This window comes from Lycorma delicatula, chromosome 5 (genome assembly GCF_047948215.1).
Source record: "Lycorma delicatula isolate Av1 chromosome 5, ASM4794821v1, whole genome shotgun sequence".
In the NCBI taxonomy this organism is placed as follows: domain Eukaryota; kingdom Metazoa; phylum Arthropoda; class Insecta; order Hemiptera; family Fulgoridae; genus Lycorma; species Lycorma delicatula.
In genome coordinates, this window is record NC_134459.1 from 14,079,994 (window position 1) to 14,102,244 (window position 22,251).

Below are 22,251 nucleotides of genomic sequence, written 5' to 3' on the forward strand. Positions count from 1 at the left end.
TAGATCGTTTAGCCAGTACAATGGTAAGAGTACTTCATTATCGATATCTTAAGTATGTTTCCTAGGGACACCGGATATCACTGACCGATAAATAACAAAAAAGAAACTTCCACTTCTTTCACATTTTCAATTTTTAATAAATAAAGTGTCTCACGGGTAAACGAATAGACTTATGAAAGAATATATTATTATGTATTTAATAGTATAAAAATATTCTAAAAAAAGATAAAAATGCTGTATAGTAGTAAAAGAACGGCCTCAGAGACAAATGTTAACCATAAGGACGTAGTACAACACAATGGAGTAAAGTATCTAACATGTAACTTTTGAATGATATTGTTAAATTTGAGGAGCAACCTAGGAATAATTCGCGTCAGGAAAGCAAAGTAAACCGTCTTTTTGCAGATTTGTCAATAGAAAATTCCTCTAATTTCAGTTGATCCATTATTTCTGTTTAAGAAAATAATAAATAGCAACATTAAAATGGAAAATTTTAATAACAAAAAAAAAATTGTTACTCATTTATTGCTGTGTAATAATAATAATAATAATAATAATAATAATAATAATAATAATAATAATAATAATAATAATAATAATAATAATAATAATAATAAATTACTCAAAATTTAAAAAAATCTAAAAACACGTTTGAACTATACTGCATCATAAATATACAAACAGACGAAATGTCAATATTTAACCAGAACCTCGTTTTGCATGGTCGATAATCCAAAGATTAATCTTTACATAGATTTATACTTCTTTGTACGAAGTAAAAAAAGTATTGTGATCGCGAAAAATTTCTGTTTTCCGATTTCAACGGAAATATCCATTTCGACCATCCCTGAATCAATTTTGACTAGTTTTGGTGTGACGTCTGTACGTACGTACTGTGTATGTACGTATTTACATACATAACTTAAAAACGATTAGCCGTAGGATATTGAAATTTTCGATTTAGGACTGTTGTATCATCTAGTTGTGCACCTCCTTTTTGATTGCATTCGACTTGCCAAAAAAGTTAAAAATCCAAAAACGATTGGGATTTTGTAGTTTTTCTTAACTGTAGTAATAAGCCCTCAATGAGAGCTTTTCAACGATATGTCATAACTGGTACTTATTTTAACTGGTTCCAGAGTTATAGCCAAATCAAATTTGAATTAATGAAATATCTGGATCTTTCAAGAGGAAGGTACATTGATTCGAATGCGACTTCATCTCCTTTTTTTTAATTTAAATATATCGATTTATTAATAATTATTAACCTCTGCAAAAAAAAATTACAATAGATAAATAATTCATTAATAACTATAAAAGAAATCTCAGAAGTTATGAATGAAATAAAATTTTATGTGCTTTTCATTAAAAAAAAAAATGTGTATATGTAATTTAATAGGCGTAAAAAGAAGTCATGTGGTGTCCACATCAGATTTTTTTAATAAAAAATCTATTTGGCTTGGATTAAGCTTCTTAAAACAACAAACAAACAAAAAGAAAAACAAATTTTCTAACAATATACCATAAATAGTAGTAGTTTCAAGAATTATTACTTGCATTTATACTTGTTACACTTTATAACAATTTTAGTTTGCTTTTATTTAATATTATATGTTATATTTACTAGTCTGACACTCGTACAGCAGCAACTGTCTGTTTATTTTTCATGTATGTATTTATTTATTAGTTGTATTTACATCTGTTCAATTTTACAAAGATTTTCTTTAATGTTTTGTAAAATACGATCTGGTTTATATTATAGCAGAAATAGAATTTGCTATTTATTTATCTATTTGCTACATTTTTAGTCAGCTAACCATACCAACTCAATTGGATAGTTAATGTGGGTATGTATTTTTCTCGATTTAGGCTATCTATGGACCGCGTGAAAAAAAACTTTACGTACGGTTTTTAGTTTTGTTATTTTAGTACTTTTTTAATTTTTTTAAAAATAAGCTGTTTTCTTTCCTGAGAGCACGCAAAGTTGTTAGTTCTTAAAACTCACTGAAATTCCTGATTTTACCTCGAAATGTGTTCCGGTCTTCTGATTCTTCATCGGTGACGTTTATTTCATGCATATCTTTATGGATGTCGTCGATCCATTTATTGTTCTTTTGAGTTTTTATGTGCGTGAAGATACTTTTTAAAAGTCTTATGTCATTCATGCGAGAATTTTGTCCACAAAATAGGATCTTGCGTTTTCGGATTATTTCTGTGAGATTGTTTATAGTGTGTGTAGGCAGAGTTGCTTTTTGGTTCGTAGTTTATAGATATTATTATCGGTTTTCCTTGAACCTAGCATCCTGATTCCCGTAGGGATCACCTTGTGACGATCCCGGTCGACACATCATCCTTTTTTTTTCTAGCCCCGATGGGCTTTACCGGAGATCTTCTTTTAGACCCTGTGAACTTAATAATAACACAACACAGTCGTCAATCTGGTCTCTGTCAGTATGCCACCGATGTGGCATATTGTGGCAAATGTATGCCTCGGCATACATTTCCAGTATATTTACACAACCTACTACCGCCTTCTTATTGCCTCTTCCAACCACGATTGCCTACCTTAACTTACAACCCTCAACTATCAAATTAACTTGTCTGCGGAAGCGCTCTCACGTCTTCTATTAGACTATGCATTCAGATCATTACGTGTAGTGGTGGATTTTTACGTTGATGAAGATGCATTTTTATTATACACAGTACGTCTGAAAAGTTCCGGGACTAAATATAATAAAAATACAGATTTAAACATAAACGAATTTACTCACATCAGACCTCTACATACAACCCTTCTCTAGTTATACACTCGTTGCAGCGCCGGTAGAGCCTGACAAACGCTCTGGAGAAATCGCTTTGTGGGATTGCCTTCAGTTGCTCAGTGAAAGCTCTTTGAACGGTTTGAATGTCGTTGAAAACCGGCCTTTCATCTTCAACTTGAGTTTCGGGAACAGACAATAATCTGCTGGAGCCTTGTCCGGTGAATAGGGCGTGTAACATAAGACGGTGATTTGATTTGCGGCGTAATATCGTATTAAAACTGTTGCCATGTGTGCCGGGGCATTGTCGTGCAAGAGAGTAGAACTGTTCCGATCCCTGTACTCGGGCCGGATTCGACGAATGTGATGCATCAGGCATTTCATTACTTTTAAATTGAATTACGAATTCACGGTACGACCAGTTGGGACAAATTCATGATGAATCAGGCCCTTTAAGTCGAAGAATGCAATTTACATTGATTTTACTCTTGATTTTACTGCCTGACATTCCCCGGTCTTTGTATTCTAGGACCTAACTAAGCAGCGGATTGACGCTTCGTTTGCGGATCATACATGAAGCACCAGGTTTTATCTCCAGTTACAATTATTTGCAAAAATGTCGGGTCGCTATCGGCAGTATCAACGAAGTCTTGAGCCGAAGAACGACCTACCTGTTATTGTTCTTCGTTCAAGAAGTGTGGAACGAAACGAGAGAGCATACCTTTCGGCGGTTCATTTTTTCTGTTAAAATTGTACGTGTCATGTCTTTACCGATTATAGCTCTTCTGCTATGGCCCGAAGGTAAGATGAGGTTGTTCGAGCAGAAGCGCGCGCACTTTCACAACGTTTTCTTCGTGAACAGCTGTTGACTTCCTTCCGCTTCGTTTGTCGTCATCCAACGACTCTCTACCGTCTTTAAACCGCTTCGACCACATGTATGTTGTAATACGAGATGCGGTTTCTTCACCAATCCTTGCAGTATCATAGAATAAGTTTCAAAGAAAGATTTTTGAAGTCGAACACAAAATTTTATTGTGTTTCTCTGTTCCACGTCGCGAGCTCGCAAAAGGTCGTATGAACACAACGTACGCGGCCGAATAAAACTCGAGACTGGAGTGATGAGACGTGATGAAATTTTGTACACACACTCGTCAGCCATCATACTACATAGATCCTTGTAGTCCGAGAGGAGGCGCTTCTTGTATCGACTACAGAAATTTAGTTCGGGAACTTTTCAGATCTGTTGTGTAGGTGTTACGGATGAGTAAGTATGCGAGTTACAGTTTGCATGCTTGATCGTTCATCGCTTCTTTTTCTGAGATGTTGGGCGTGATAGTTTCCCCGAGATATTTGATTTATTGACTTAAGAGATTGTTCGTTGTTTCAAATACATTTGAGAGAGATATTTGAAATGAATTGTGTTTTTTCAAAGGAAAATTGGAAGCCAGATATTTATCTTCGATTCTTTAAAGGATATATAATTATATTTATTTATTTTTTTTCAGTTTCTTTCCATCAGTTTATAGAGAAATTCTTTAGACATTTTTAAATCTAGTCCTAATAATTCCATCAAATTTATTTAACATTAAAAATAAGAATAATTTTTTTAAAGTTACAGATTTGAGAGTACACACTCTTCATGTAACTTAAATCAAAATAACTGGTAATTAAATTAACAAAAAAAGAAAATTTTTAATTAAAAATTAGAAAAGAAAAAGAACATTTACAGTTATTGTAGTACAAAGTATAAGAATAATTAGATAAAACGAATAAATACATTCGAAAATAGAAAATATTTCAAATGTAATTAGGAAACGACGCTTACTGTTTTATGTATACATTTTCAGAATGGCCGATAACAGACTAACAAAACAGATTTTTGATAAAATTAATAAACTACAAAAACAATTCTGTATGGGTGAAAAAGTTAAAAAGAAATTGTAGAATTAAACATTACAGGTAAAATGCTTAATGATAGAGAATCCTTTAGTACATATTCAAAATTATAAAGGTTTTTCAGAAGAGTTGGCAGAAAGTGTTCTGAAAAACGTAAATAACTAGTCACAGAATATGAAAGAATACTACTGGGCCAAACATAAAACTGAAAAATCAAAAAAAAAAAATGAAACTAAAGAAGTGACTATTCTATGTTGATTAACGTATTCTCTTAAGGGCTTATTCGAAAAAAAAGTATTTTTTTTTATAATCACTTTCGTTATAGGTTCAAATAAATACCTTTTCTTATTTAGTAAAACTAGTTTTTTTCTTAACAAGAAAATCTATTCTAATTAAAAAAAAATCAGCAACTAGACCTTTTTTACTTTTACTTCATTACTTTTTTATTTTCTTTTTTTCATTTTTGGTTGTTCATAATCCTTTCTGATTTATCATATTAGACAAGATAACTTTGTTTTACAGTTTTGGTATTCCATCTTACTCTGAACCCTGGGGAGTCAGCGTGAATATAAGGATACATCACCACAGTCAGTATGCATATGGTAGATATAGTAGTAATAGGTAGTGTAGAATTATTTTCCTTTAAAAATAACCGGTCCTTGTTTAAATTTAATTTTTTTAATTAAAAATATTTTATTTAGATATAAAATCCTTTGTAGTAAAGAGTTTATGGTTTAGTAAAGAACTTTTTAATTAACAGTTTTTTTTTTTTAAAACTGTTACCTTTTTATGAAATGAAATATTTTATTAAAAATAAAACCGTATCAACAAAAATTTTAATCTGAAATAAATATGTTTTATTTCTGTTTAATTATAGAGATGACTATTGTGACCATAAAAAAATAATTTATGTTAGTTTTCTCGTTACTGTATCAGCCACGGGGCTGTTTCAGTTATAAAATAATAAATAGAAAAATAAACTCTAAATAGATATTGCTTTAAACGATTAAGTAGCTTCCTTTTTTCATGTTTTCTCTAAAAAAGTTGTTTGGTGTATTCTGAAATAGCCCCGTGGCAAGTGAACCTTTGTAATTTTAAAAATATCAAATTTTTTTCAGATGTGGGACAAACAATTGTTTTTTGAGAGATACCTTCACACTGTAGGTAAGTGTTTATCGGCTGTTTGTATGATTCACAATTTTTTTAATTTCATATTGTTTTTGTCATAAGTTGATTCGCTAACACGTTTACAATGAAATTGTTTTTTTTTTTTTAGTGTTGTGATATCAATTATTTTGGGTTTAATATCTTCCATCTCTTTTGTTATGATTTATATGATGACATAAAATTAAAAAAAAAAAAAAAACAAATGGATCATTTTACCTTTAGATTGCAGTTGTCGATTTTCCCGGCAAAAACACTTAATTCATACATGGTATTATTTTGTAATTTTTATTATTTAATAATATTAAATATCTTTTGTCTATTATTTTCATATAACTGGTAATTAACTTATCATAGACCAGCCAATCGTAATTCAGCTGAAATTTTACTGTTTATCTATCATCATAATAATAAAAAACAAAAAATAAAGTGATCTTTATTATTATTTTTGTTTATATTTCATTTTATACTTTTTTTCTTTTTACCTTCGGGACTACCGTTAAGTATTATTCAGAGGATGAGATGAATGACAATTTTTGTAGCGTGTGAAAATGCCATGCTTGAACGGGATTCGAACCCGGGACCTCATTTTATGCTTAATTATATATATGTTACCGAGAAAGACTGAAATTAGAGAATGTTAATGTACTCTAGTGAATGTAAACACATACCAAATACGACCGTGAAAGACCAGAATATTTGCTTATATTGTTATACATTCGGACGTTCGCCAGTATATGTCAACTAACACAGATAAGCTCTGATGTGGGTCGAAACGATAACTAGAAATTAAAAAATTGTCATACGATACCGGTCTCTAAGGTGTACAGATTACGAGAAATCCTCAAAATAAAAAAAAAGGATTTTAATTTTAAGCCAAACATAACCTACGCTCGCTTTGCTCGCAAACATCGTCTAATTAACGTTAAATAAACAATTATATATATTATACTCCAACACTAATGGCGATTAATCAAATTCACCGCACTCAGCAAGCACTGATGATGAAAACTGAATAAAAATATTTTTATAAAAAAATTGAACAAAGAGAAAATCATGTGACTATTTTATTTCTATCGTTATCGTTCATTCATGAAGTTAATATTATCTATATTCTGGTTGGCCCTTTCAATTTATAAAATTCTGAAAATTTGATTAAATTTTTTTATAAATGCGGTGAATTTGATTAATCGCCTCAAATGTTGAAGAATAATATACATAATTTTTATATTTAACGTTAATTAAAGGAGGTTAGCGAGCGAAGCGAGCGTAGATTATTTTAGGCTTAAATTTAAAATTTCCTTTTTTAACGAGGTTTTTTCGTAATCTTCTTACCTTAGAGATTGGTATCGGGTAAATTTTTTAAAACATTTTTAGTTATCATTTTGACCCTTACCAGAGCTTATTTGTGGTTGTCGACATATACCGGCGAAGGTCCCCCACAAGAAAATTTCGGTCTTTCACCGACGTATTTGGTATATATTCACCGGAGAATATCGACATTAGTAAGATATCGGTCTTTCACGGAAACGTATGTATAAATTTATTTTTTATATTTAATCTCATTTTTTAATTCATATTTTATGTGTATAAGATTTATCATAATAACCTTTTGATACATCTTAGTATTTTCTAGACCCTAATAGCTTGCGCCATCTGTCGGAATGTATATGGAAAAATGGAAGTTTCAATTTTTGTTGATGAGAAAAGAATAAAGCATATGATTGTAGCCCGCGCCATCTAGCAGAATATAACCGAAACGTAATTTTTTTTTTTTATAAATCCAACTTAAGTTGGCTTGCTGTCTTAAAAGAATAAAATGACGGTTTCGTTTGGCGTGATGAGAAATATTAAAAACATGTAAAACGTGTCAATTAATGAACATTTAATAATAAAAAATGGCTTTTATATAAAGAAAAATGCATGACAAAGTAGCATTACCACTTATCATGTTAGTGTATATTTTTTTGTAAACGAAAAGTCCTGACCTTTCATAAGAAGTCGTATCGTTACTGCGAATAAAAGCCGTTTGTCGATTTCTTATGTTATTTTCACTCTTGTTTTTTTGGCGGACATTCACTCGACTCCCAAACGGAAGTTTTGATTAAATTTTATCCAATTATAAAAAAAATTAAATAACTCTTTTAATCGGAATAAAATTCTACTTGTATTAAACAAGACAGTAGTATAATTTTCCTATTAATTTCGTAGCATAATATTTCATCTTGTAAGAAAGTACTTAGTTACGGTTCCGTTATCATTTTTAATAAATTATCTAAACATCTACAAATTTTCTGATTAATTTAATTAATTTAGAAGACTGGTTTTAGGAAAAATGTTTCAATATTCATTTCTCCGAAAAAAAAAGTTAAGACTCTGGAAGAGTATGTATGTAGGTGAGTTGCCGTATTTTGATTAATATCTAGACGAGTTCACCAAAAGATGTTTATAATAGTATTATTATTTCATATAATTAATTATAATATCTATCTATATAATTAATATAAATTATAATGGATTATCTTATTAATTGTTAATTTTATAATTAATATTGCTGTTCTGATTATAGTTTTCCTTGTTTCTTCCAAGGAAACTTCTAAAGCATTTAGTCTTTTATCAGTCTGTTAACGCAATCTTTATTGTATGTATTCTATAAAAATAAAATATTTATTTATTTATATTAAATTACCAATTTTTTATTCCCAATATACGGACATAAATTTTACACAAACAAAGAAAATTTCGTATGGATTAAGTTAATAAATGTTTCTATTAAATAAAGAAAAATAGTGCCGATGATAATGCCAGATGATAATTAGAAAAGTGCACTGTGAATTTAGAAATATGTTACAGATGGTTTTTACACGACTGTCCAAAAAGGAGTGTAATGTATTTAGGGTGTATGCATGTTTGTTCCATCGTAGCAGCTCAACGGATGAACCGATTTAGATGTATGACCCAGGGTTGGAATCCTTACGTTACCGGGAGTGTCATAGGTTATACATATTTATACGTAATAATACACAAAATTGTCACCCGTACGCATTTTAATTATCCTAAAGGGGGAGTACAAGGTAAAAGCTATCTTTTTTTTTTAAATATAACACTTGTGGTTACAATTTTTTGTCATAAGCTTACAACAATTATGTGTAGCATAATTTTCAGCCCCCAGTAGTTACTTACAACCCATGATGTAGGGGTTGAAGTGGTAAAAACAGTGATTTGCTAGAGAAATTTTATTTCATTAGGATTGAACCTATAACAGCAAAACCAGTATCATTTAAAAGGCCTAACTTGGTTTTATGATCTCTAAAAATTAACGACAAAAACTGTTTTCAAGTAACTATTTAATTTTTTTTTTTTTATGAAAAGTTAAGTTGTTTTAAAGTATTTTTGATGTTTTAAAAATATCTTATATCAAAAACACTATATATCGTTTTCTCAGAACATTGATTAAGGAATTCTGAACACTTAGAAAAAGTATTAAGTTTCTACCTAGTATAGAACCAAAGATATGGTTGGTCTACCAAATGAAAACATGGAGGAAATAAATTTGCGGAATAAAACAAAATATAATTAACTAAATAAACAGCAATTAAACACTAATTCACTCTGAGTCAGAACTGTCCTGCTCCGTATATTACCCCTTCTTTCTGCACTTGTTTTTCTTCATCTTTTAAATTCTTTAAACGTAACCTTCTCTTTCTTTCTTAATATGTGTTTGTTTGTATTTTAGTAATTCTCCTTTTTTCTTCTCCTGTCCATTTTTCGTCCAAGAATACTGGATGAACATCCTGGGAAAACCCTAGCTCTGTCCGTTGCTGATAAAATTAATATATTTCCAGAATTGTACTCATCAATACCTTCTGCTAAAGCCGTCTCAACGATTGCTTGAAAAACACTCCAGGTTTTGTTACGTCTTCGCCATATGCAATTATTCAAAGTTTCATTAGCGTTTTGGGTTAGCCCTGTAGTCTATCAGTTTGAAAGTAGTCGGCTGTCTGTTAGTCTTTCATACATAGGGACGATATGCTGCAAAACCAACAAACTGATCGGTATTTTCGTATAATCTTGAGTTTTACCATGTGGTTGCGCTCTATTATAAAAGTACCAAGCATTCTCTCCAGTAGGGCATTTATGATGTGTAGAATCATCAGTTGAAGGGCATTATGTAAGTGTAGCTAAAAATTGTCTGCTTCATTTCGGTAGCACTTTTATTTTGTTAGGCAAAATAGTATTTCTATAGTACTTAGTTTTTTAATAGTTGTGTCTGTAAGGACGCCATACTGTTTTCTGTTATGCCTTGTGCCTTTCAGATTTTGACCAATTTTTGGTAAAAAAAACTCGTAAGCGTACACAACTAGTAGTACTATCACCTCATAGAAATGTATGTAAACCAGTAGAAAAAAAATATTTCCTACAAAATAAAAAAAAAACAAAATTTATTTCTGTAGCTTGTATGGATCAAAAGTTATTGACATTTGTAAACGTCTTTTTTTTTCTAAAAAGGGAGGCAATTTTCACAATGACATGCCAAAAAATTTTAACATATTATATTTACTTAGAAATAATTTAGATAAAAATAAATATATCAATATTTTCAGGAAATTCAGAGAAAAATGTACACAAAAAAATTTTTTTTAACGTATATTCCTTCCTTAAACAGCAATGTTTAATATTTATTTTAAAACTCTTTCATGTTTTTTAAAAATTTTTACTTGAATATAAAGACATTTATTTTAAAAATTACAAATTTATTACAATTTTTTTTAATAATATTTTTCTATTTATATATATATGTATGGATGACTGTTTATCATTATTTAAACATTTTTATAATACCCTTTTGATAACCTGTAACTTATACTTATCGTACACATGTTTCAGCATTATTGTTATAAAAATTCTCTTTATAGTATTGTAAAATATATATTTTTAATAAAATAAAAAAGCGATTGGGTTATTAGCCTAAATAGATCTAATATTGTAAATAATAAATTAATCGAACATTAACTAAAATAAATTAACTACTTATGTAATTTACTCACGAATAAAAATAAAATTTAAGGTGTACGGTTAAATAAATAGTACTTAATAATAGTATAAAAAAAAATAATAGCAATAATAATAATATGATAAAAGTAGCCGGCAAAAGCATACCGTGCCCGTGTGAAAGGAAACACTAAAACACGTGTTATGGTATAAAACAAGTTTTGTAACTTATAAATCACACAAAGTTTCTAGTAATTGGTTTTATTTTTATCGGCTTTACTGTACAGAAATGGACCTATATAAATTCTAAAACTGGTAAAAGGTGACTTACCTTTAAAATCTATTGATTCAACCACATTTATTTATCTATTCCTTTACCTATACATGTACTTATGTACCTGTACCTAGTATGTACTATAATAATATAGAAACTAGACGTTATTAACATATTGATATTGCAACGGATTAAAATTCTTTACGGTATGTATTTTACCACAAAACCGGTCTTAATATCAAACGGGATCGCCGACATATAAGCCTCTAATAGAATTCATTTCGTTTTATCAATTCCTTTTTTTTCTCCTAAGAAGTTACATATTATTATTAACATTACTTTAATGAATAACCGATATTACTTGTTTAATATTTTATTATATGCCCTATATATGGTGTATATTTTCATCGCATCATTAACTTTCTATAACATAGATTAAAAAAAGAAAAATATTACCTAGAGAAATAATTACGGTCTATGTTTATCATTTGCTACATAAAATAAATAGGTCTATTTTTTATATTAATATAATTGATGAAAACTTAATTATAAATATAATTTTTAACAATACGTAATTTCCTTGAAGATTCTTTTCTCGACGAAACGTACATAAATATAGCTTAATCCTGATTTATCTTCTTACTATGGACATAGTAAATGGATAAATACCACATTATTATTAATATTATTATTATTATTATTATTATTATTATTATTATTATTATTATTATTATTATTATTATAATTACTATTAAGATAATAATTACTATTATCTTTTCTGCTAAGATCACTGTAGTTTCTACGTTGAGTACTATTTACCTTTCTTACGAATAGCTTCATTCTTTTATTTTATGTTGACGCGTTTTGGAATCGCTCCATTGTCAAAACTTTATATAACATTTAGTAAACGCCCCTCCCTATATTTGACATCATGTCTTACCTTGTCTTCTTCTTGTTTATTTGTTATTAACGGTTATACTTATCTATTTCTTGTTTTCAGTAAATTGAAATTCTTGAAAAGGACATCCTGTATTATTTAAATACATAAATAAAATAATACACAAAAAAGATTTTTATAGTAACATAGAAGAAAAAGAACGTTAATGGTATGTACAAAATAAAATCTAGATGCAATGCATCATATACTGGATAAATGGGAAGAAAATTAAAATTAAGATATAAAGAACACATGAAATATTTTAAAAATGAAACACATTTTCCTTTTGAAAATGGAATAATCAGTGAAATTAATTCACAAATGTATTAAAGGAAGAAGAAAGAACATTTTAGAACAATCACAAATGAACAGATCAACAGTTAAGTGGATGTCCTGTTTAAGAAACAAAATTTATTCAAAACAGGAAATAGATAAATAAAATTAAAAGATAAGTAAACCATTAATAACAAATAAAAAAGAAGAAAACCAGATAAGGCATGATGTCAAACATAGGGAGAGGCGTTGACTAAACGGTATATAACGATTAGCAGAAACTTTAAAGTACCATTACAATAAATTTTGACAATGGATTGGTTCCAAAACGCGTCAACATACAATAAAATAATGAACCTAAGAAAGGAAAACAGTACTCAACATAGAAATTAATTTATCGGCTGAATATTTTATCTTCCTTGGTGCCAAACTTAGAGTTGATGGCTATAAAATTGTTTTGACCGGTGATTTTAATATTCCTTGGATAAATCTGTTTTAAGTACGCAAGTAGACAAACCAGAGCACGCGTTTTTTAACTGTGCTCGGTGGGATCACGTCAGGGTACAGATGAGACTGGCGTGGCTCACCCCAGATAACATCGTGGGGTACATGCTCCTAGGCAAGAGAGAATGGAACGCCGTGAAGAAAATGGTCACCAGAATTCTGGTACGAAGGAAGGGGAAGATAGACTCGGGGAGGCGGCTCTACGAAGCTAGGAACAGGACTTGATGAGGAATGCTTGCTTTGAGGAAGTAACGGCCATGCGATGCTTGACGACGCCGCGATCAAGGGGATTTTTATTTATTTACTTTGTTTTACAAGAGAAGTAGGGTGAGGTGCACTCATGTATGTGTGACGGAATGTTATAATTTTAAACAAATAGGGTCGAAGCGTAACGACGTGCAGGGACAGGGAGAAAGTCTTCTTACCTAAGGTGTTCGGGTCCGCCCACATTCAAGAGTGGAGGGGTCGGGAATCCCCGATGATGGCATAAAGAACCCTCAAGGTATGAGTGGGTCGCGAAGTGAAGGATGTGTGAAACGTACATCTGGAACTGTTAGATTAGGGACAGGATGGGTAGCTCCTTAGCGGAAGGGCATAGCGACTATCCGGAAGAGTCCTAGTGAAGTTGGGGAGACCCCGGTGGGAATGCCCCAGAAGGGGGTTAGCTAGGGCGGACAGAGACTGCGCCACGACACTCTGAGGTGACTGTGTTTTGCTTAACGGCGAGGACCGGTTGCCTTGGGGGTGTTTAAAAAAAACAAAAACAAAACTTAACATCAGTTAAAACTTACTTCAAAATACAGCAAAACCATTTTTGACGATAACCCTATTTCAAGCTGTTAGAAGTGAAGTAGTTTCCCGCTACCTTTTTTACTAAAATTATTATACTATCAGCTAACTAATGACATTGAAATTCAGAAGATATTTAACCTTTAAAGTGACAATATGTTCATTTTGGCCATTGTATCGTGGTAGGAAAACAGTATTGACTGTAAAGTGAATATTACACTTTTTTGCAAAAGGCAACTGGTGGTGACTGTTACAAGTTACTTTACTTTACTTTCGTCAGAGCTACAAAAACGATTGGAACTGTGTAGAATCAAATTAAAATATCTTTTCTATTGACAATCAGTGCATTATATAAATTGCCTTATCTCAATATCATGAGATTTAATTTGGAATTTTACAAAAATATACCGTTTAATTAAATGAAAACTTCTACTATATTAGGTTGTTGCTTTGAACGCAGTTTCGCAAATTTGAGGATTTTATTTCATATAGTGTAAAAAATGACTCCCTTCTGGTAGACTACCAGTTGAAAATTGAATTAATGACTGTAAAAAAAAAAAAATAAAAAAATCATTCCGTATTTTAACATATCCCACCCAGTTAGCTCGTGTAGGTTAGTTAGCTCATGATATATTACGAGAGCTCATTATTTATAGTAATCTGCATTGAATCCTTGTATCAATTTTTCTTTTTATTGTTAAATTAGCTTTCATAAATAGACATGAACAAATAATATAACATATTTACAACAAAATAATAATATATTGTAACATTTTACCATATTTATACTGGTTTTTTGACGTTTTCATTACTTATTTCAAACTAAAATGGTAATCAACCGGTAAAACAGAAAACATTTTTTTTTTATGTAAAATAAGTAGATCTCAGTTATTATTATCCTGGTCTTGATAGATCTCGCGGATCCATGACCTACGAGATAAGTTTCCTCCACCTCTCCCTATCCTTTTGCCATCTCCATCTAGTCCTCACTAAAATTCTCCTTGATACCACCACACCGTCTCCATCTAGGTCTTCCTATCCTACATCTTCCCTCTTCTCTACGCCTCCGCACTCCCAAACTATTTGTTCTCCTCCACTCTGACCACATAACCCGCCCATCTTGCCTTACTTACAAAAAAATAGATAATTTAAAATATTCAATAACTATAATTTAAATATTATTTTTTTTGTTTTATAAAATGAAAATTCCTAAGATAGTCCCGACAATTAAGCCGTATTCATAAGATTAAACCGAAAAAAATGGACTGTTAAAAGCGATTTAAATAAAGCCTTCAGCTGGATTTGAATCTTCAACGTAGAAAAACACCAGTAACGATAGATGGTTGGTAGTAACAGTACCCTTTTTTCAAACTAATTAATACTTTATAACAGGAAATATTAATCTGTGTAATTATGAATTATACCTGATAGTATACCGACGAACATCTGCATGATCCAATGCTTTTTTTTTTGTCTTCAGTCATTTGACTGGTTTGATGTAGCTCTCCAAGATTCCCTATCCAGTGCTAGTCGTTTCATTTCAGTATACCCTCTACATCCTACATCCCTAACAATTTGTTTTACATATTCCAAACGTGGCCTGCCTACACAATTTTTTGCTTCTACCTGTCCTTCCAATATTAAAGCGACTATTCCAGGATGCCTTAGTATGTGGCCTATAAGTCTGTCTCTTCTTTTAACTATATTTTTCCAAATGCTTCTTTCTTCATCTATTTGCCGCAATACCTCTTCATTTGTCACTTTATCCACCCATCTGATTTTTAACATTCTCCTATAGCACCGCATTTCAAAAGCTTCTAATCTTTTCTTCTCAGATACTCCGATAGTCCAAGTTTCACTTCCATATAAAGCGACACTCCAAACATACACTTTCAAAAATCTTTTCCAGACATTTAAATTAATTTTTGATGTAAACAAATTATATTTCTTACTGCCAATGCATTACATCATATTTATTTTAACAAGGAAGGATGGTGAAAATTTCAGATTGTTTCATTTTTGTTTAAAAAAGAAAAAAAAACATAAGTTTGTTTCTAGGAATGGAGTTAGCAACTATAGATTTTATTTAATGATTCTGCAATAATTATTCAAAATTTATATTAAAATGATTGAGGAAAGCAATAAATCGTTTGAATAATTCATAAAATAAATATAATGTAAACATTTTACAATTAAAGGATTCTATTTCTTTCATTTTCAAAAGGCTGCTATAATATATATATATATTTTTTTTTATACCAGCACAACCAAAAAGAAACGGATTTGATTCTTGGGACACCTAATCAGAATATCGGAAAATAAAATCATCAGGAAAATAATAGAAAACTTATGGAATAGCAAACCAACATAAAATGGATTATAGAAATCAAAAAAGCCATGAAGGAACTCGAAATTACAGTGAAAGATTTGAGGAACAAAACAGACAAAATTAAGAAATTCAAAGACAAACAAACTAAACTACAAACGAAAATCAACAGATAAATAATTGGAAGGGTGATTTCAGACCAAGAAAGAATGTTAAGATCCGAAAAATGAAGAAGTACTGGGCTAACAGAAAAACTGAAAAACCCCCTCCTATAAAAATGGTGCAATGTAGGCCAAAGAATTTAAAAAAATATATATATATCGTACACATTTACGGAGTGTAAAATATTTAAGAAAAAAAATAAATTAGTTTTAATAACATTAGGAAATCTAAATATAATGTTTTCAAAAATACGAATATTCATATGTAAATCAAATTTATACTCCGCGAGAACATTCGATGAATATTATGCAATTCATTTTATAGGTCTACTAATTTTATGATTATAATATTTAAAAGCACAGAATTTCTTAAATCTTGCATCAAGATGATTTATACACACGCGCATGTGTGCGTGTGTATGGACGCTTTCTTAAGAATCTAACATTTTTATTAACATTGTTTTTAAAATATTCTTGATTTAAAAACCATTCGATTTTGACATGTTATCTTTTATTTGTTTGTATTTTTTTAATACCTTATTTTAACTCAATTGAATCATATTATAATGTTTTTACATATAGAGTTTAAAATGTTATTAACCGTTATATATATACTAATATCTCGATCAAACGCACCAGGTTGTATTATATATATATATTATTAATACATATTGTATAATGTATATTAATTGTTTAATACGACAACTTACAAATCCGGTTTCTCATTTCCATGCGATCAGTTGGTTAAAGAGGCCGTCGCACGATACTGTGAGATCGGATGCCAATGAAACTGTCACTTTTAATAAACTTAACACAGCCTATCAGCGCAAGCGGCGGCGGCCTCCTTGCTAAGATATTTTTTCTTTTTATTTATTTACTTTTTTTTTGATCGGTACAAATAATATTCAATATTATGCAAATCATATTTAGAAACACTATTATGTAATTTTATAATCCGTTAAAATAAACCTGAATTAATTTATTCATAGAAGGTATTTATTTATGCATTTATTATTTTTAAATATTATTCTGATTATTTTGAATATATTTATAAATTTATGAAATAAAATTATATTTTTATTTCAGTTAATTAATTTTGAAATTTATCATAGTAATGTTAAGATTTATTTTTGATATCTCATGCTGAAACTTTTTTTACATTTTTTAAATTATTTTTTTATAAACTGATTAATGTAAAGCAGCTTCCGATTATATGCCTAAGGTATAAACTTTATTATTTTCCATAGGGAGTTCCTTACTTAATTACCTAATCAAAAGTTTGGCGATACTACAATTCTGGGAATAAATAAAGATTAATTAAAAAGAAATTTAATCCTTTTTTCGGTTTAATTTTTGAAAGAAAAGGATTTTTTGCGCATAGGCTAATATTTAAATTAATATAAATCCTTGATCAGTTATACAGAGTGTTTCGTGACGTATTCCCCGAATTTCAGGTACTGATTCAGAACGCCAAAACGAGTAAAAATGTTCATATCAATATAATGACCGTTAAAATAAAATATTAAGAATAAATAATAATAGTTAATTAATAATAATTATTAATAATTTTTAGTACATTTAGCAGAGGAAATAAAAACAGGCAAAAAAATATCAGTTTTCGCAAGCGTACTGCCGGGTTAATTGTCTGCAATAACTCGACTGTTTGTCAACCGATTTTTACAAATTATGTGTCGTTTTGTTTAAAATAAAATGCTTAATAAATTTTGTAAAGTAAAAATTTTATCAAACAAATAATTAATTACAAATTATTGAAGATTAAAAAATTAAGATGGCCGCCATTTTGAAATTTAAGAATGTGGCGTTTTCAAAATTTTTTATTTTGTAAAATAAGACACTAGTCTTAGATTTGTCAGATTTAATAAAAGTAGGTTTACCCGTTCCTGAAAAAAAAATTTGTTGAAAATCACCAAATGGCATCCACAGGGAAATCAAAGCAAAATAAGACTTACGTAGATATAAACTTTTTTACTCGTTTTCGTGTCCTGAATAAGTTCCTGAAGTTCGGGGAATACATCCCGAAACATTCTGTATACTATTTCAATCCTGAATAAAAATTCCTTGATCTTCCAAATCTTTGTAAATCGGATAATCATCTGGCGTCTGGGAGAGTCATTAAGCTATTGTGTATTAGCGGTAAGTCTAGACGACAGAGAAAAAGGTAAAAACTATTTATAAGCCAACATGGAGATTAATCCATATTGTTGCAAGTTCCTTTTATTTACAAAAAACAACGTTTAAATTTAAGATTATAATGGATTTCATTAAAAAAATAACTGTTTAAAATGTTAAGTATAATTAAAATGTTAAGATATTAATTGAAATAAAAAACCCGTTATTTGAAAGAACTTCTTTATTAAATAACACATTAGAGAAAAAAAGTAATAATTTAAAATATTAATAGTCTATAATTATATATAATGTACTATACAATGAATAATTGGAATTATTATTTTAAAGAATTCATTACTTTTAATTAGTATTATAGTTATAAATATTTAAATTATTGATTAATAATTAATGTTTAATAACCTATGTATGAAATAGAATTAATTATTTGTTTTAATTTTATTAAATTTATCAAATTATAAATTCTGATGTGAACACCACATGACTTCCTTGTACGCCTATTAAATTACATATACAAATTTTTTTTAAATAAAAAATCAATAAAATTGATTAATATAAAGCTGGATTTATTTAATCCGCATTTAGATTTTCAAAACACGACATTTTCTTACTACATCAATAATTCGGACAAGAAGGTAGTTTTTTTTAAATTTTCGTCAAACTAAATATTTTTCTCTTAAATTAGTGTAACGTAATTGAATTTAAAATAAAAAATCAAAAAGATTGATTAATATAAAGCAGGATTTATTTAATCCGCATTTATATTTGCAAAGCACGTCATTTGCTTACTACATCAATTATTCGGACAAGAAGGTAGTTTTTTTTTTAAATTCTCGTAAACTAAATTTTTTTCTCTTAAAGCTGTATAATATAATTGAATTTAAAATAAAAAATCAATAAAATTGATTAATATAAAGCTGGGTTTTTTTAATCCGAATTTATATTTTCAAAACATGACATTTGCTTACTACGTCAATTATTGGGACAAGGTAGACTCTCGATGTAACAGATCGCGGTTATTCGGAAATGTAGGTGTATATATGTATATAAAGTTTGTTTCTTTGCTTGTTATCGGTGCACGCGAGTAACAACCAACCATTACTTGGAAATTTGAAGGATTCATTCACGTTATCCTAAGGAAAGTTTTAAGCTATCGACCGACGCCCTAGCTCCCTTGAAGGTTAAGATATTAAAAATATTCATTATTTCTTGGCCCCCAAGGAGGGTGAAGTTGGGGATTAAAGATATTCATTAAGGAAAAAATAGATTAATCCTTTTATTTCATTCTTTTAACCCACCGGGTTGGTCAGGTAATGAACGCGTCTTCGCAAATTAGCTGATTTTGAAGTCGAAAGTGCTAAGGTTCAAATCCTAGTAAAGGCAGTTACTTTTATACGGATTTGAATTCTAGATCGTGGATACCGGTGTTCTTTGGTGGTTGGGTTTCAATTAACCACACTTCTCAGAAATGGACGAACTGAGATTGTACAAGACTACACTTCATTTACACTCATACATACTCATTCATCCTCTGAAGTAATCCTGACGGTGGTTCTGAAAGCTAAACAGAACAACAAGTTACTATTATTCTATCTTTTGTAATTTACGCGTAGTTTTTTATTCAGGTTTCTATAAAACCTTAATATTTTAATTTTTATTTATTAGTATTATTCTCACAACCATTCGGCGGTCCAGGAGTTGGACCCCTTTGGGTAGGTGGGAATGGCGACTAAAGCAGGCTCCGCGGATGTCCAGGATGTCGAGCGAAGCGAACTATATGGCCATGTGGTAGGTCCCTTGGCGCCGAGGAGCCCGTGAGTTGACTGCGAGATTCGCTTGGGCTGACGTAAGCCCGTGAATGTTCAGGTTCTGGCTAGAGGGGCCTGCTAGTGTGTGTGTGTATATGTATATATATATATATATATATATATATATATACACATATATATAAAATTTAGCAACTTACCAATTTTTTATTATTTTCGATTAAGAAATATACCTTTTATACGAACAAAAAATACTTTTGTCTTTTAATTAGTAAAATTAAAAATGTAGTAATGAGAAACTTTACGATCTGACGAGATGCTGTTGTATTCTAAAAAGCGATTCCAAGATGTTATTTAGTGTCTACACTTATGAATTTTATTGTCAATCAAAACCCCATTTATTTACGTTATAAAAGTTTAATCGTTGTAAACGTAGGGTGGTCACCTGATACCTAGAAAGAATCCTATAGCTAACGTGTACTAACGTTAAGTTCAAATGTAAAGGAAAAAAGTAAAAACAGTTTTTGGTCCAGTTTTTTAGAAAAAAAGCAAGTTTGAACTTAATTTTGTTTAAAGAAAACTTAACGGTACTAATAAACACGATACATTAGATTATATTGGATTAATAGCATTATTAAATTAAGTTTTTTGCCACTTTAGGACGAATATTTTATTATGAAATATTCGGAATAAATGTAAAATGTTTTATGACTATTCTTAATGGAAGAAGGAACCACCAATATAAAAATACAATTTTTGTATCAAAGCTACGATTATATAATACTAGCCGTTAAGGCTCGCTTCGCTCGCCCTTTCCATCTAGTCAGGCGACTCCACCCCCTGGATCGTTATATTATGGATATGAAAATAATTCCGATAAATAACAGTTAAATCCCGAAAAGCTTTTTTTCCTCCCTCATTCTTGACATAGAAGCTCTTACACGCATCTACTGCAGAGGAACATACCCTTTTTCAATTACACTAGAATATCCTATCTCAGTAAGGGATCAAAATCGGATATGTTGTAAAACACACAGTCTATTATTTTTACGTCGAAAAACGAAATCAAAAACGGTATTAGGTCGTCGTTCAAGAGACTTCACAACTTCATCCCCAAGGGAACTGGGGCCTCGATGTATGGCTTAGCATCCCTGGGATAACACGAATCTATCTTACAAGTTTGAAACCGATCGGTGGGTTGGTTATTATGTAATGCTGTTGCAACGGTCAGAACTGCCACAAACCTTCGCATAAATTACATTACACAATAATACGAAGTTGAAGGTTCTAGTCCCTGTCAGGAATAGATATTTCACGTGCTTTGAAATTTAACCATCGGTAGCTGTCACCCTATTGTTGTAAAGTGAGTAAATAGATGTAAAGTACAATAATTTTTATAAATGTATGAATTTATACAGATTTGTCCTCAGACCACCCAGGTTAGGTAGACAAAAAGCAGACATAGTATTCGAATCCGTATAAGGCAATTACTTTATACGGATTTGAATATTAGATCGTGGATACCGGTGTTCTTTGGTGGTTGGGTTTCAATTAACCACAAACCTCAGGAATGGTCGACCTGAGACTATACAAGACAACGTTCATACATATCATATTTTGAAGTAATACCTTACGGTGGTTCCGAAACTAAAGACCAAAAAGACAAACAGCGAAAAATAATCGAGATTAATAAATTTAAGAAAATAGAAGATATTAACTTATCGTATTTTAATGTTAAAACTGTGGAAAATATTTAAAGGAAATTTAATAATTTGATATTTTTTACAGCTTTTTCTGTGGATTAGAGTCATAAAAAATGTTTAAAAAATAATTTTACGTAATACATTCATTTTTTTTTAATATTACATCAGCTTTTAATTTTATCTTACAGATTTTTAAAAATATTTTATAATATTTATTATTTTTTAAGTATAATATTTATAATGTAAAGCTAAAAAATCATCCTGTGACACAAACCAAAGATTAAAAAAAAATTAAAAATTAATAATAGGTGTATAAAATTAGGAAGTGGTGTGAGTAAATGAAGGACGGAATATATAAAAATAAGAAAGATATTAAAGTAGGGAATACTAAGGTTCAACAACCTTCTTGATCGACACGGCGTCTACTTTGAAAATTACTACCTACAATAGGTATGTTTAACTTTGACTACGGTTATTCAAGGATAAGCTTAAACCTTTCTTCCCAGCTGTTGCAATTTATATTTTTTATCCTTAATTCCTTCTTCTCCAGTTAAGATTC

The 22,251-nt window shown here is 30.0% G+C and overlaps 1 long non-coding RNA gene across 1 annotated transcript in view; it reads left to right on the top strand.

Annotated features, from left to right (window-relative positions):
* Nucleotides 1-22,251, top strand: part of LOC142324608 (uncharacterized) — a 178,179-nt gene that overhangs the window by 60,632 nt on the left and 95,296 nt on the right. Inside the window, exon 2 of the long non-coding RNA XR_012756345.1 lies at nucleotides 5,774-5,819. This is a non-coding gene — a long non-coding RNA (uncharacterized LOC142324608). The remainder of the gene's footprint in view (nucleotides 1-5,773; nucleotides 5,820-22,251) is intronic.